Source organism: Larimichthys crocea, chromosome I (assembly GCF_000972845.2).
Source record: "Larimichthys crocea isolate SSNF chromosome I, L_crocea_2.0, whole genome shotgun sequence".
NCBI classification, from domain to species: Eukaryota; Metazoa; Chordata; class Actinopteri; family Sciaenidae; genus Larimichthys; species Larimichthys crocea.
In genome coordinates, this window is record NC_040011.1 from 25289368 (window position 1) to 25304598 (window position 15231).

The 15231-nt window shown below is 39.0% G+C and overlaps 1 protein-coding gene across 8 annotated transcripts in view; it reads left to right on the forward strand.

Annotated features, from left to right (window-relative positions):
- Positions 1-15231, forward strand: part of LOC104925371 (ecto-NOX disulfide-thiol exchanger 2) — a 167427-nt gene that overhangs the window by 53646 nt on the left and 98550 nt on the right. The gene's annotated exons all lie outside the window — the stretch shown is intronic.

Here is a 15231-nt window from a genome sequence, read left to right on the forward strand (position 1 = left end):
CTTTAGTGTGCAGATGTACTGTACATGTTGCTGTATCTCAATGACTGTCCAATTTCAGTGTGCTGAGAGATGGAGGAAGACAACTCTGGGTAAAACAATCATAGAAATGCACCAACGTGGCTATGAGGCATTCCCCAGAGACAGAATGAACTCGAGTTTTTGTTTTTTTACGGTGGCACTTTTTTCCCCTGACCAGCAGTGCCAAGAGAAGCAATTGAAAGTAGCACAACACGTGGCATGATGGATCACCAGCGGGATGTAGGACACTACTGCTGTACACCTCTGAAGTTACCTGTGTCCACTGCTGCTTCAGAGATTGTATTACAATACATTTTCTGCCTTTAGCACTGGATGATGAATTGAGCCACTAAATCTAACTTTTATGTAGGAGTTACATATTGTGTATGGGTTTTGTTTTCTTCTTTAAATATCATAAGAATCGACAAATGCATATAAGGTGAATTTATTTATGAGGAACCCAAATTTATTGAAGGAAATCTCATGACATTTATTACGCTTTTGCTGCTGTACCATGAGTGTATGGCTGTGTGGGAGTTGACTGCTTCGAAATCTGTTCTTCCAAACATTGATATGTTGAACATTTCCCCTATAGAGAAAATGGAGAAAACTGAGCCCGTGGTTCAGTGGTTTGGACCAGAGAACAGGGGTGTCCACAGAGATTGCTTGTCTGGAAAGCAGCCATCACTCTACTGTAATAGAGACTGAGAGCCCAGATTTATATGCCTCTTACTTTGGGAGGAAGGAATGGCTTAAGGGGTGGGAAAGGGGAACAAAATGGTGCCAGAATGGATGGACAGAATGTAACCATTAATGCATTATTAATAGAGTAGCAGAGGTTCTCTGTATGCTGTCTTATGGGGGCATTGTGCCTTAGTGACTGAAAGAATGTGCTTTCATGGGTCAGATGGTTGAATATGTTTCCAAGACTAATAAGTTCATATTCTGAACTGTGTGTTTACATGATAACTTGGCCTTCTGTTGGAAAGAAATTGGAAGAGTTGGGGTAACCCAGGAATTTTCCATTTACAAGACATTTTTTGTAGTGAATTTTGTTTGGGGTGTTTCTTTCCATTTTACAATCAACAAACTCACCCTCACAGATCCCCACTGTGCAGAACCTTTCATAGCACAGGAGAGAAAAAAAACGCTATCTGAAATGTCATTGGGACTGCTCTGAAAGGTTTGGTGTTTGAGCTCAAAGGAAGCCCTGTACTTGCATGTTTACTGCACTGAGCCTGGCTATAGTCAGACCCCCGCTGCTGGATGAATGCGAGGCTTTTTCTGGGCTCAGCACATCTTACTGGCCAGTATTAGTTCAGTGACTTTTTTTCTGCCCCTTTCTGAGAAATGAGAGGTCAGCATTTATGGTAGGATGATACAACTGTAGCGTAACATTTTGAAGGGGGGGGGTAGTTTTCAGTCGGGTTCCTTTTTTAAATTATAGCTCTGTCTATTTTTGACCATCGGTATGCCAGTTGAGGTCAGCCTTTGGGTGAACTTAAGAGCTCTGAGGTAGTGAGTTGAATTGAGGACATCCACATGGACAGCTTAAATTCAAAACCGTCACTTTCATGCAATTCTAAAGAAATAACACGTATCTAAACTAATCTGCATGGTCTACGGCTTAATCATTGGTTTCATTAATTATTTTTGGTGGCTAGCTCCTCATTTAATTGTTAATTGAACTCATCCTACTTAGTTTACAGTTTATTTCTATGATTAATAGTGACTGAACATGGACAGCTTAAATTCAAAACCGTCACTTTCATGCAATTCTAAAGAAATAAAACATATCTAAAATAATCAAAATTGTTAATTGAACTCATCCTACTTAATTTACAGTTTATTTCTATGATTAATAATGACTTAATGTCCACAAATGTTTCACAGATTGATGTTCCACAAGCGTGTACTACCTTCCAGATGATTGCTTTAAAAAATATATAAAATCTTACTTTTAATGTGAACAAATGTTCTCAGCGTGGATGCCTGAATCTAATCTTTCAGTATACCATTAGCCTTGATTTCTTGAAAAACACCACAACATTCTTGCTTAACATTTGCCAATGTTTAAGAAAACACCATTGGCAGTTTTGGCAAAAGCTCAGATTACGCAGTCACCTTAGGCAAGTTGGGAGGGGGGCTAATGTAAAACAGGCACTCGGAGGAAACAGTGAGGGAAATGATGGCTAAGTGAAATGCCACTGCACCTGTTTGGCTGTTCTTTCAATTTTTATGCTCCACATGAGAAGTGTTTTTAGCAAAAAAAAAAAAATTGGAACAGTGTGAGGAAATGGAGTGGACTTGAAGCCCAAATCACATAAAAATTGTCTGAGTAAAACATAGTTCATAATCAAATATAGCACTGCTTTATTTTGTCCATCCAGGTGTGATAGAGAGATTGGCCACAGTCAGAAGACATTTGCATAAAGTTGAGCTTTTCTCAATTTCTCCCTGTAACTGCCTGCTGGGCAACTTTTTAAATCAGCGGGCTGCAGCGCCAGGTCCCATTTACAAATGAGGAGCAGCCTATCACTGCCCCAGGTTTTAGAGTCCATGAATGTGAACGGCTGTTAGGCATGCTAACCACATATGTTTTGGAAACAAGGCAGAAGGATTTTTATTGCAGTTTTATTGTAGTTCTAAAAAGTAAAAGTGCTGAGACTGGGTCATCTTTGGGTTTGAGCTGCTGACCATGTCATCTTAATGTCTCCATTTCGGGTCTATGCGAGGTGGCCTTTGTTATCATCACCTCTCTCCCCTTAGTTCAGCCTTCAAAACATGCATGATTTGTGAGTCCATATACATTTTTAAGAGTTTTTAAAATATCAAATAATGATATGAGCAAATTATCCTTTTAGTTTTTGTGGAACAGTATGTACTGACCAGGACATTACACAATTGGAAAAATAAACTTGCCAGTGCTCTCTGAGGGACCAACTATGCAATTGCAGCACTGCTTGGAAATCACCTCAAAAATATCTTTGGCATTTCTGGTACTGCAACTGCTGGATCTATATCTGCCTGGCCCAATTATTGATCTCGACCTAAAATCTGTGGACTGCACTCATAAGTTTCACAGTTTAAGAGAAATAGTCAGTCGACGGTATTATGCTACAGCATCTTAAAAGTAAATGTGCAATGTAAATGCGCCAAGAAATCCATGCCACTTGCTCCTTGCCCAGCATTATTTTTCAGCAAGACCTCTCAGTCAGTCTAGTATCTTTAAATACTCTTTGCTTTTTGACCTCTCTCTCTCTTTCTCTGGCACGAGTTTGTGCCACCAAACTAAACTTTTGTTTTTGCCTTCCCACAGCCCATCCACCTTCCTGTACTGCTATACATCAAGATGGTTATTTAGATGATCTGTCCTAGATGCTGAATGTCGTTCCTTGTGCAGGCTATGGCCTTAAGGGCATATGCTGACAACAGCTGACTTAACATCATGGCACTGAACACAGCCATTACAGACGGGGAGGTAATTGGATTCACAAATCAGCCATGGCTCGGGGTTTATAGTGGCACTGGGCTTTATGGGTCATATTTCAGAGACTGGTGGGCAGTTTGTCAGAGAGGGGGCTTGGTGGTAACGAGAAACTGGTGGTCCCTTTGCCTCAGAGAAGCAAGTCAAGAGAATACACACATAAACAGTGAGACCTGTATTTCCCACACAGTTTTTTTTACATATTATGGGTGAAATGGACTGAACACTAACATTAGTTTTTTAGTTATTTGGTTAAATAGTCAGTGTGCATGTTCGTCTTTGAGCACCTATGTGGAACTTCTGCCTCTAAAACATGTATTCAAAACATCTATTTTCATCCTGTTCAGTTGTTTTCTCCCTTGCAGACAAATAAAATTTCTCCTGACTCACAGGAAGTCGATGATAAAGTGTCTGTGTTGGTGAGATTGGGTGGGAGGAAACGCTGAGGAAAATCTTCCTCCTGTCTTTCTCCTAGAGCTGAAACATACCGCAGGTTCTCTCAGTCATGCCTTCTGCAGTTGTCCCAACAGAAGTCAGGGAGATGGATCGATATGAAGATTAATTATTGTGTCCAAGTCGAGGTTTGCACCAACGACCTGCATTTTTCAGGCCTCTAGAGAGTGTCCAAATGCTTTCCTTTCTGAGGAGCGTGGCGCTTTAAGCTTGTTAGTGTGGTCTCTGGACTGAAGCTGTGCTGTGAGAAAATTGGACCATGCTCCAGGGGTAACATGTGGAGGCTCAATGCAGCTCAGCTCAGCACCACCAACAGGCAGACCAGGGGTCCCATAGCAGTTTCTGGGCTTAATAGAACCTCCTGGATAGGAATTTGGTTAACTGTTCTCAGAGGAATCGGAAGTAGAGGGGTGCCCTGGGCTATAGTTCAACGATATCTGCTTCTCTGGGGCACCTTGCCTTTCAAAATGAAACATTTCCTCTCGTCTGATCCGTATTGGATCAGTTATTGAAGTCTTTTTAAGTAACAACTCTAGGCTTGTACTTTCTAGTACAATGTATGAGCTATAAATAAGTTGAAATGGAGATGAATCCCGATTTATAATCTTTTAGTCTGCTTGTCTACAGGAGGATTATTTAGTAGTTTTGTGCAATATACTGAACATTGTTTCCCTTGAACCACATCGGATCTTGAAATGTGCAATATGTCATGCCAGTAAATCAGCAGCATGTGTTTGGATTAAAGCAGGAAAGATTGACCAACAGCAGACTGATAAATTCCACTCCTGAAGGCCACTGGAATGTTTTGATATTCTTTAAAGGTGAGGATCTGTTGAAATCATAAGATCAACTTGAATCAGTCACAATCAGATATAACTGGCAGATGACAGGGGTGATAATATAACTTTAAACAGACCAGGGGCAGTGCGGAAAAAGGGTTATATAAGTGGCATGTAGTTCTCAACTCACTCCGTCCAAAAAGATTTCTCACAATATCCATGATGCCTTAGCCAAATTTCTGTTTTTACTTTTTGTTCAGATTTAGTTATTTTAGTGGACTGTAATTCACAGCTGTGAAAAGAAAGGGCTATATTACTGCATTTATTTTTATAATACCACCTTTTAATAGTGGAGTCTACTTAAAAGGGAATATCACTAAAAATGTGCTTATTATAGCTTCATAATGTTTTCCCAGAGTTAATAGATTGACCATGACAATACACTTGAATATCAAAAGGACACAGAAAAGGATAAATGGCATCTTTTTTTGGCTTGGCTTTGATTTGAGACATTAACTCACTTTATCCACAAAGTACATGCTTGATTCAGGGTTAGTGGAGCAGCCAGTTAGTGGATTTGGATCTTTGGTTCACTCATCTATTCTTTCACTCTACTCATGATTGAACTATTCAAAAATGTAATGTAATGACAGTATTTCTGCACTGCAGAAGTTCTTTACTTGACTCTGTCCAATTCCAGTTAATTATGGACCAGTGTTAACCTTTGGTCTGCCGTCATACATCTCATCTAGGAGGTCATGCAGTAGAATGATCTTTGCACGAACAGTGTCTGTAATAAGGACTTTAGTATGTCCAGTACTATAAATGTCTTACTGAAGACAAATGTCAACTTTGATGTTAACATTATCAGTATGACAGTTTTGAGAATTTGACATTGGGCTGTGTTTTTTTCCCCTGTTGCAAATCATCATGCTAGTCACACTCTCTTGCACTCTTGCACAAAAAAAGTGTTTTTTTTTCTTAAAGTTGCAGCACTCATCTCTATTTGCCAGTTCACACTCGATCCCATTTTCAAATGGAATGGAGCTGTCGGCACCAACAACTGTGAGAGCAGTTTGTGATTGTGTGTATATGTATGTGTGTGTGTGTGTACACATGTTTACTCTGTATGGAAATGTGTGCTTTTGGGATTGAGAGAGTTATCAGTCCTCTGCCTCTGTCATATGTGACAGATTAATAACTTAAATGATTTGGCACAAATTGCAGCAATTTTTAGTTCTGTTAATTCTGTCTTTATGCGGCTAAGCTTTATTTCTCTAATTATAGCTGTTGGTTGGTACAGTATGTAATGTAAACATCACTTAGCAAACTTAGGCAATGCCTAACACGTTTTTAAACATTTTATTCATGTGGTAAATAATCAGTCTGACATTCCAATCTTGTTCTTTTCTTTCCTGTTTCCTCCCTCATCACATCAGCCATTAATAACAGTGTGACTACAATCCCCACTCAGTCTGCTGTGATGAGTGATAGATGGATGGATGGCATTAGGAGAGACAGGAAAGAAAGAACAGAGAAATGGAGCCGGGCTCAGCCAGATCATAGCCTGTGGAGCTGTCCGTTTGCTTGATCTATGGGGCTTCATTTGTTTGTGTTGTTTTGGTAATTAAACAGGGGAGGCCCACTCGTTGGAGTCTGGCTGTTGGCTTAGCTTCTCTCCCCTAATCTTCCCATAAGACCAGATAATTAATGGTGGAATGGCAGGAGAGCCCACAGTCCTGCTGTTAATGGAAGGGATTCATCTTGTTTACTCAACTTACTCCTTGTTTCTTTATTCGGAGTGTCACTGCTGTGGCAGTCAAAGATATTAAGATTTGGCATGTCTCCAGACATCTAATGGCAGATGATATCGTGACACGTCCTGGAATATTCTCAGCTAGGACTTATCTCTCATCCTAATAGTCTGACGTTTGTTTTAGCCACATATTAAAGGGATTATGAGAGTGCTGCAATTATTAGAATCCCACTTTGTCACCACATCATCCATCTCAGTTTATACTAGAAGCACTTTTAAATATTCTCATTTTAAACTGGTCTGTTACTGTGCATGGAGGACGTGCCTGGTAATATTCCACATTCTTATAACTGACCACAGATCCCATGAAAAGACCTAAACCAGAGTATAAGTATCCTCTCTATAACCTGAATACATGAATCTGTAACATATATTCATATATGAAAGGCTAAAGAATGTCCTCAAACAGCTGGGGATGGCAAGTTTTTCGCAAGCGTTACTCAAACAGAAGGGTATGTGTTGTGGTTTTCAGCTGTGAATTCGGTGCACTAGCAAGCATTTACCATATAAACTACAATGCCCATGCTAATCATAATGGCATCCAGTGCAGGGGTGTGGCTTATTGCTGTCTCTGTAATAGCTCATTCCTCTCTGTCATGAGTATACATTGTTTTCCAAAAACTATATCAGGCTTTTGCTACACAGCCAATACTAGTGATTTATCAGCATTTATTAGCTTATTGCAACACAAAGCAAAGAAAAATCTGTATACAAATCCATTAAATTTATTTTTTTTAAGAAAGTTTCATGATAGTTGGGATTTCTGGACTGTTTCTTGTTACTTATTGGCTGACATACAAATACTGCTTTATCTGCATTGCAATCTATATTGATATCTCGGCCAATTTATTGTAATTGTAGTTCAGAAATGCCGCGTATGAGGTAATTTAGAAACAGCATCTTCAGAAAAGAAGTACTGCCAAAAAATGCAATCATTTCGTTTATTTAATGGCGTTTTCTCTTACTTATGAGACGGCATGGGAATAGCCATCATCTACTTTGACTATAATGTGTGTGTGTGTGTGTGTGTGTGTGTGTGTGTGTGTGTGTGTGTGTGTGTGTGTGTGTGTGTATATATACACACACTTGAGTTTTATGAGCAGAAAAGAACAAACACACAGGAGCTGAGCTGCATCTCAAACTAATCTTAAATATCCTCTTTCCCTCTATAACAAAAAATGGAAGAGGTTAAAAAGCCAGAGAGCAAATTGTATACTAATATTATATTATACATTTATTTATATAGATTAGTATTGAATTATGTTATGTATGAGTATCACCTTCTAAACTCCAATGTCACTCAGCCTATACTAGTTTGTGTACATGGCTGGTTTTGGTCTCATAATGAGATTTGTTCACATTACAAAAAAATATAGAATATTCCCAGACTTTCCCTTAGCGGAATCATACAGGTACTCCAGTATTTATACTCCAGTGAGCACAGTTTGTGGATATTAATACATTTGATATGTATTCCTTCCCTGTTATTGACAAGTGTCAGGCTAAATGTGGCTTGTCGCATACAGTAGTTGGACATGTAGCCTGCAGGTAAACAGAGCAGGGGGAAATGAGAGACATACCCATGGTAGAACTGTTCCTGTGGGCAGCTAGCTACTCAAATCTTCCCTGGGGCAATATTTTGACAAAGGCTTCTGAAGGGCTGAGCTGTCAGCGTCAGCCTCCTGACCAGACCCTCATTATCCAACCACCAAGCGAACAGGCAAGATGGAGACACCTCTTCAGCAGCACTCAAGAGAAAATGGCTTTCTAACTGCAAATTAATTTTGGAATGAGGGATTCATTGGGTGAGAACAAGGTGGGGAGTGCATTTAGTATTGTCTGGTGAAGTGGGTTTCTCTGTATGAGTGGCATGCCACACAGATTCTCATTAATTTGGATCCTAGGGAGAACTTAATCCCCAGGAGCTGCTTAAAGGTAAACAGAGCAGTGTGGGGATGAGAGATATTCCTATTGCAGACTAGTTGCTTGTTTATGGTTGTGTTTAATTGTCTTTTCTCACCAACTTTTATACACATTGCATGCCGAAGTCTCCTGCCATGCTCTTGTGTTTTTGTAATAGAGGAGCCATGGTACTGGGACAATTAACATACAGACAAACATAAGCAGCTGCTCAGTTAGATGGTTGCAAAACAATGATTGACTTGTGCGTAATTTCTAAACAAGGGGACGCTTGAGAGCTTATAGGTCTCGAAAGCACTTTGCCCTGGTGAAGTGAAAAAATGTGAGACGGTTATTGTTACCTTACTGTTCTGTCACTGTACTGCTTTGATTAATGAGCTGAGATATTGGAGGCAGTCATTTGAAGTATGTGTAGGTGGTGTAGGTTAGGGTACATTGCACTGAGCAGCTTTTAGAGCGAGCTCAATGCGATACCATCATTGCAGATCTGAGAAAAGAATCAGAGTCAAAGCCAAGTAAAGTAATTAGAGTAAAGTAATTGGACCTTGAGGTCAAATTGTTTTGTCAGCTGCTGTTTCCAAAATAACTAATTAATAATAATTTCAAAATCCCCCTTTGTTTTCTATTTTTTACAGTATGAAGGGATTTCCATGAAATCATAAACATCTTTTTTTTGTTTTGTTTTCTGCAATATTTTTATGTAGGGAGGCCATGAAAATCTAAAATAAAAATTTCCCTGCTTGAGCTCACCCCCAATGGTTCTTTGGCTTGAGGCATAGCTTGAGGAAGTAAGTCATCTTAAAACACAATATTTACATTATAAAATCTGTTTCAAATGACTTTTTCATTCAGGTCAAATACCCGGTTATATTTTCCTCTCCCAACAGGCATTGGGCTGCACTAACACAGTTTGCTGCCTCCTACCTCACACCCTACAGTACAATTGCGAATGGAGACCATGGTTTATAACAGACATAAAAATACACAAAGGGTGCTGGTGCAGTAAAATTCCATAATTTAGTTTTAGATCCATTTGCATTGACAGTCATAACTTCTCTGGAGCCAGTCCAGAACAACTCAGCCAAGAGGGCATCCTCCTTCCCCACTGAAGCTCTTAGAAACATATTTTAGCAGTATATCAGATGGAAATCTTCGATTTTTTTTGATGTATTAAGTTGTGTCAGTTCAAAATGAATGAAAAGAGTTAGTAGTTGTGTCAGTAATTTTAAATCATCCGATGTCATTTACATATGTCTTGGGGCTTTCTTGGAAGGCATTAAAAGCAGAACAACTTTTCACTTTATATTTGAACATGTCCATGAGTTTACAGCATATCATGCATACATTATAAACCTTACTTTCCAAATCTTTCACCACCTACATTCCAGAGACGAGACGAAGTGGCGCCGTAACATTCTCTATCATTTATTAACAGTCTTACCATGGTCCTCTGAGGTTTTCAGTCCAATGGTATGGAACTGGGTCTTGTTGTACAGACAGGATTAGGGTTCTGCTGTGGTCCATCATCCAGAAATAGCACAAGCTGTTTTCTGGCTGCTCCGGGATACCAGAGGGCTTCAAGGTATTTAGAGGTCTGACTATGTTGGAGTTTCACTAAGGCTGATGCTATATAATGGAAGGTCTTTGCTAATCTGTCTATAATTCTTTCACATTAACTATTGCATCAGTAGGTTCTATCCTTTGGATCCCTTGGATCTATCCCATTTTAAGGGTCTATCCCTTAAAATCCGTTTGTCGTATTGAGTCTTTACATCCAGATCCTGCCTTCCATTAATTTGACTATTGCACCTGTTTGACATGCCTGAAGTAATTGTAGAGTAACAATTTTCTTTAAATTCAGTACTGTTTAAAGATACAGTTGGTGGGGTGAAATAATGGTGTAGTATGACAGTTGAACTGTCTTAGTATTATAGCAAAGACATATCTGCAGCTTTGGTACACTAGATATTAAAATGTCCATGTCATTCCTGTGCTAGATATCACAGTCTTCTAATGAGAATTCTTAGAGCCGGTGCTTTGTCCCGTCCTACACTACCCGCAGCATTTACCCTCTCCAAATGACATAAGTGTTACTTGTGACATTTTTCTGTTCATTAATTTTCTAAAATGTTCCCCTTTTAAAGAATAGCTCGGAGCAAAAAGTAAGTTCAGATTGGAAGAATGGGAGCAATGAAATGTGCCAAAGGCTCCTGTATTTTAACCAGGATGCATTGTGACTCAGACTTTTACATCAGTACCTGTCCTGGAATTAATATTGCCAGGCATCAGTAGTAATATAATTTAATCATGTTACATTGTATATTGGTGATATTAATGAATGGTCTTGATTGAATGTATTGTTGTATTGCACTCATAAACTGCTGCTGAAGCAGTGTCATTATCTGAATACTGAAATGTAAATCGGTGTCAAATATGTATAATTCTTGAAATACATCAGACATGGAGGTTTTCTGAAAAGTACAGGGTATACAGTGTGCCTCGCAATGCTTCTCCTGTTAGACAAGCACTCTATTGATTGAGAAGGAGATTGAAATTGATTGAGAAGGAGAGTGGAATCACTGAATCACTCCAGTTAAAATTATGTTCCTACTCTTATATTTCATTCATAGTGCATTCTGCACAAGCACAAGTGGCAAACCAGCAAGTATATGTTCGCTGAAAACAAACTGAGTACATTTATTAATGTTTTTTTTTTTATTTCTCATGCACAATTGTAAGAGGGTGCACACTTACTGGTAATAAGCAATCAACAAAGATGACTTTATATTTGTTCAGGAAGTAAAAGAGTTTCCAAGTTCGGAGAGACATTTTCAAGACATGGGCAGAGGCAAAAAGATGGTGGTAGAAGATTTCACTATTAACCGCAGTTTAAAGCATCACAGTTTGTATCTGTAAAGGCTCTGCTACACAGAATGTTTTGGGGGTTTCAGTGCAACATAAAGCAGTGTCAAAAAAATAGAACAAAGATATGTTCCCAAATTCCTTCTTTCATTTTTGGCAAAACAAACCAAATATGATTGATGATTTTAGATATCTGCAGTGTTGTGAAATAAATGAACACATTATAATTGTGAAACCCAGATTCTTTGTCAGACTATGATCATACGATCAGAATCTATAATCACTGAATGCTTAATAGGTGATATTTTAGCATGTAGTATGTTATCTTTAGGAATTATTACATGTATTCATGTTCGAGTGGGAGGCTTACAAATAACAAGAAAACTGCCACATTGAAGCAATCCTGAGCACCGCATCTCTGAGAGTTATTTCCCTAAATCCAATCAAAATCCAACCAGTTCCATTCAGAACAATATATACAGTAGCTGTAGATATAAAATCAAATCAGGGGAAATGTTGCACTGTGAACCTTACTTCTAATACCAGAAAGATTGCTCCTGCCATTGCTTTTATCCAAGGCATTAGATTTCTTAATGGATATCTGCTTCAAATGGAAGTAGGACTCTTTATTCATTCCTTATGTGGAATGACCTTTGCTGGGTATGACTGCCCTTCTATAGATGGATAATTGTGATGTATTAATTGGCTAATTGCCTTTGTCCTGATTGCTTCCATGACCAGGCCATTTACTGCCTGGAAAGGTCATTTCCTGTCCTATTTCTGCAGTATCCATCAGGGAGACTCAGCCACAGCAGGGACAAAATACTGTAGATGATATTATTTCAATATTGGTGTGGTTTATTTGTCAAATTATTCTTGCTAATCCCCTGAGAGATGGCATGGAATGTGCAAACAGCTGGGAATGTATAACTGATTTCAAAGAGGCCAGCAGATGGTTATTTGAGCATTCAAAACTGGCCTGCTACATGTGTGTCACACGGCTCGTGCACTAGGTCAGAATTTTCTTTTTGTTTACGACTTTAACCTTTTGTCCTTTCTCATTGATGCATAGCTGCTGTGGGAACAAACTGTTAGACTCATAATATGACACGAATACAGAGTGGACACATGATTGTTCACCATCAAGTTTTGACACATTGTTAAGTAGGTGACAGGACACAAAGTGACTGTGAATGGAGAGTAACTGAATCCAAGAGGCCTGTCCTTTTCGGCAATGGACTTTTAAGTATTAGTTCTTTTGGGTCCTTTAGTGATATGCATAAATGACAGGAAATACATAATTTGACATCTGACAAGAGAGCAGAAGAACACAAACAAAGAGAGAGCCTGGTTTATTTACAGCTTGTTTTTTCTCACTAAAGATTTAGATTTCAAAAAGGGGTTTTGGCTTCTACACAAAGACTAAAGACACCAGAGTCTTGAAATGTGTTCTATTCTGGGGCTTGTTGGCGCGGAAGATAAGCAGGAAGGAGAGATTTGACAAAGTAAAGCTGTGATCGAACGTCAGTGGGTAGATAGAAGACAGCTTCTTGAGTAGCAGCCTACAGATCATGAGTCTGTAATGACGGTATCTAAACTTGATTTGTTTTCTAACTAATAATATATGTGCATTCACGTTATAAATAAGCAACCATCCAGAACACACATTTTGCAAGGCATATATTTGGACTCCTCTAAAACTTAGTTTTTTATTTTCATTCTTTTTCTTGATCAGTTTATCATTTTGTCTTCATGATTTAGTTTTTATAAATACTCAACATTATTACTGTTGCCTTCACACCTTACCTACAAGTATGAGAAATACAGTATTCACTGTCTCACTATCTTACGTCTGCAACCCCCATTTTAACATTATCTGTGATGTGAAAACATCCACGCAGCTTGAGGAAGTATAAGTATGTGCCGCCCTGGTCACAGTTGAGTTATAAAATCCCAGCGCACCACTCCGCGGCTCTCCTGCTAGGCTGCTGACAGTGCTGTCAACTGAACACTCCATCACACTGAAAGTTAGCAGAGGAGGTTGTACCAGCATCTGGTTGAAAAGTAGTTAAGCCAGAGAGAGCTGAGAGCAGTGGAGCAGCAAACGGACATGAGTCACGCTGCCCTGCCTCGCCCTCACCCTGCATTTCCAGTGCCCTTCTGTACTTCCATCACAATTAGTTTTTTAGGTCATTTTGAATAACATTCAGTGTGTGATGTTGACAGCCTGGCGTCCTATTGCTCCTGCATCGCTCAGACTGACAAGATGTGAGTTGACTCAGGGGCTTTGACTTATAGGGGGCTAATAAAGAAAAGCTGTTTTAAACTGTGCATGCTTACATTTAGTATTATTCAGTTCAGCTTACACGATCCATGTGTTTTGCCTCTCCTCCACTATTATACAGGTGACTAGTCTACCGACTACAACATGAATTTTGGTTTACTTAATTTGGTGATTTGAGTATTTGTACACTTTGGCATTGATCCCACTACTACAGATCCGTCCATCTCCATTTTGATAGTGCCCATCTTCCCACTAGTTACCGGCCTTCTCTGTGTGCTTTTTCCATTTGACTTGGCATTCAGACTTTGATGCATTACTGTGAAATTTGCACCAGGGGTCACATTAAAAAGATGATTCACTTTACCCTTTTTGTCACTCTTTCTCTCTTAAAATGAGCCAGAGCTTAGCTTTAGCATGCATCAGTGGAAACCCAAGCCATTTGAACAAATCAGATAAATCATTGTGTTCCTAAGTGGGTGTTTACTTGACTTAAGTGCAACCTGTTGTGACCCCAACTGCTCTCAGGCTCCCCAAAGTAAAACAAAGATGTTGTTTAGCACTCGTATGCCCCTCTTTGGCTATCTGCTTTATTTATACCTTAAATTTTCAATGTGTCAGCTTTTGGAATAGATTTTTTTCCCTGCTGTTTCCTGTTCATTACAGAAGACGTTTCTCTCGCTCCACTGAATAATTCCTTCTGGCACAATAAAACCATCTTTGCCACAAACACATTCCATTCCATTTTCCAATGACAAAACAACAAGAGATGTCCGATCACTGACATAGGATCCATTAGTACTCTCATGTGTGACTAAATATTGTTTTTTACACTCACACCTCCAAATATTGGCATGTCTGTACTTAGCAAGAGCAAAAAGGTACACAAAATGGCTTCATCACTATGTCATTTAAAATAACTGTCTTGGCCATAACAGTGTTGTCAGGTATCGTGAAAGAAACATTTTATCTTAATCTTCTTTCAAGTTAAACATTAAAGGGGTGTCTCGTTGATTTAATGCATTTAGACCAGTTTATACATCATGAATGATGGTCATGCTGATTATCTCAGCTTGAGCTTCAGACTTCAGAGACTTCTTCTCATAAAGCCTGTTTTACAAACAAGGGAAATGGAGTTTGACATGAAAGACATTTACCAGACATCCCTGTCTGCTAAATGTCCACGTCTTTCAAGTGAAAAGAAAGATGCTATTAAGTTGCGTCATGGGAGGTGTTTCAGAAGAGTTTAGTGGAGCTTGACCCATATTCAGTGTTAAAAGTCAGTATTTTATAACCTCTGCTGCATTCCTTTGTTGTTACCTCACCTTTTATAAAAATGCAATACTAAATCACTGCAGCAGCACCTTTTAAGAAAAGCTGTTGTTTATTACAACTTTTTTATTTTGTTTTTGTAGCTCTGGATATCTGTTCAGCATCACTAAAAAGTGTCCAAAGTGGTCAAGAAACACGAGCTCTCAGTTGTTTAGGTTGTTGACAAGCTGACAGTCTTGCCAAATTAGTGAGGGGGAAGTGGTGATAGCTTTTACTCATAACTCACCGCATACTTTCTCACGGGTGTTTGTCGCCTAATTGGTTCCATTTTTAGCAATGTTGT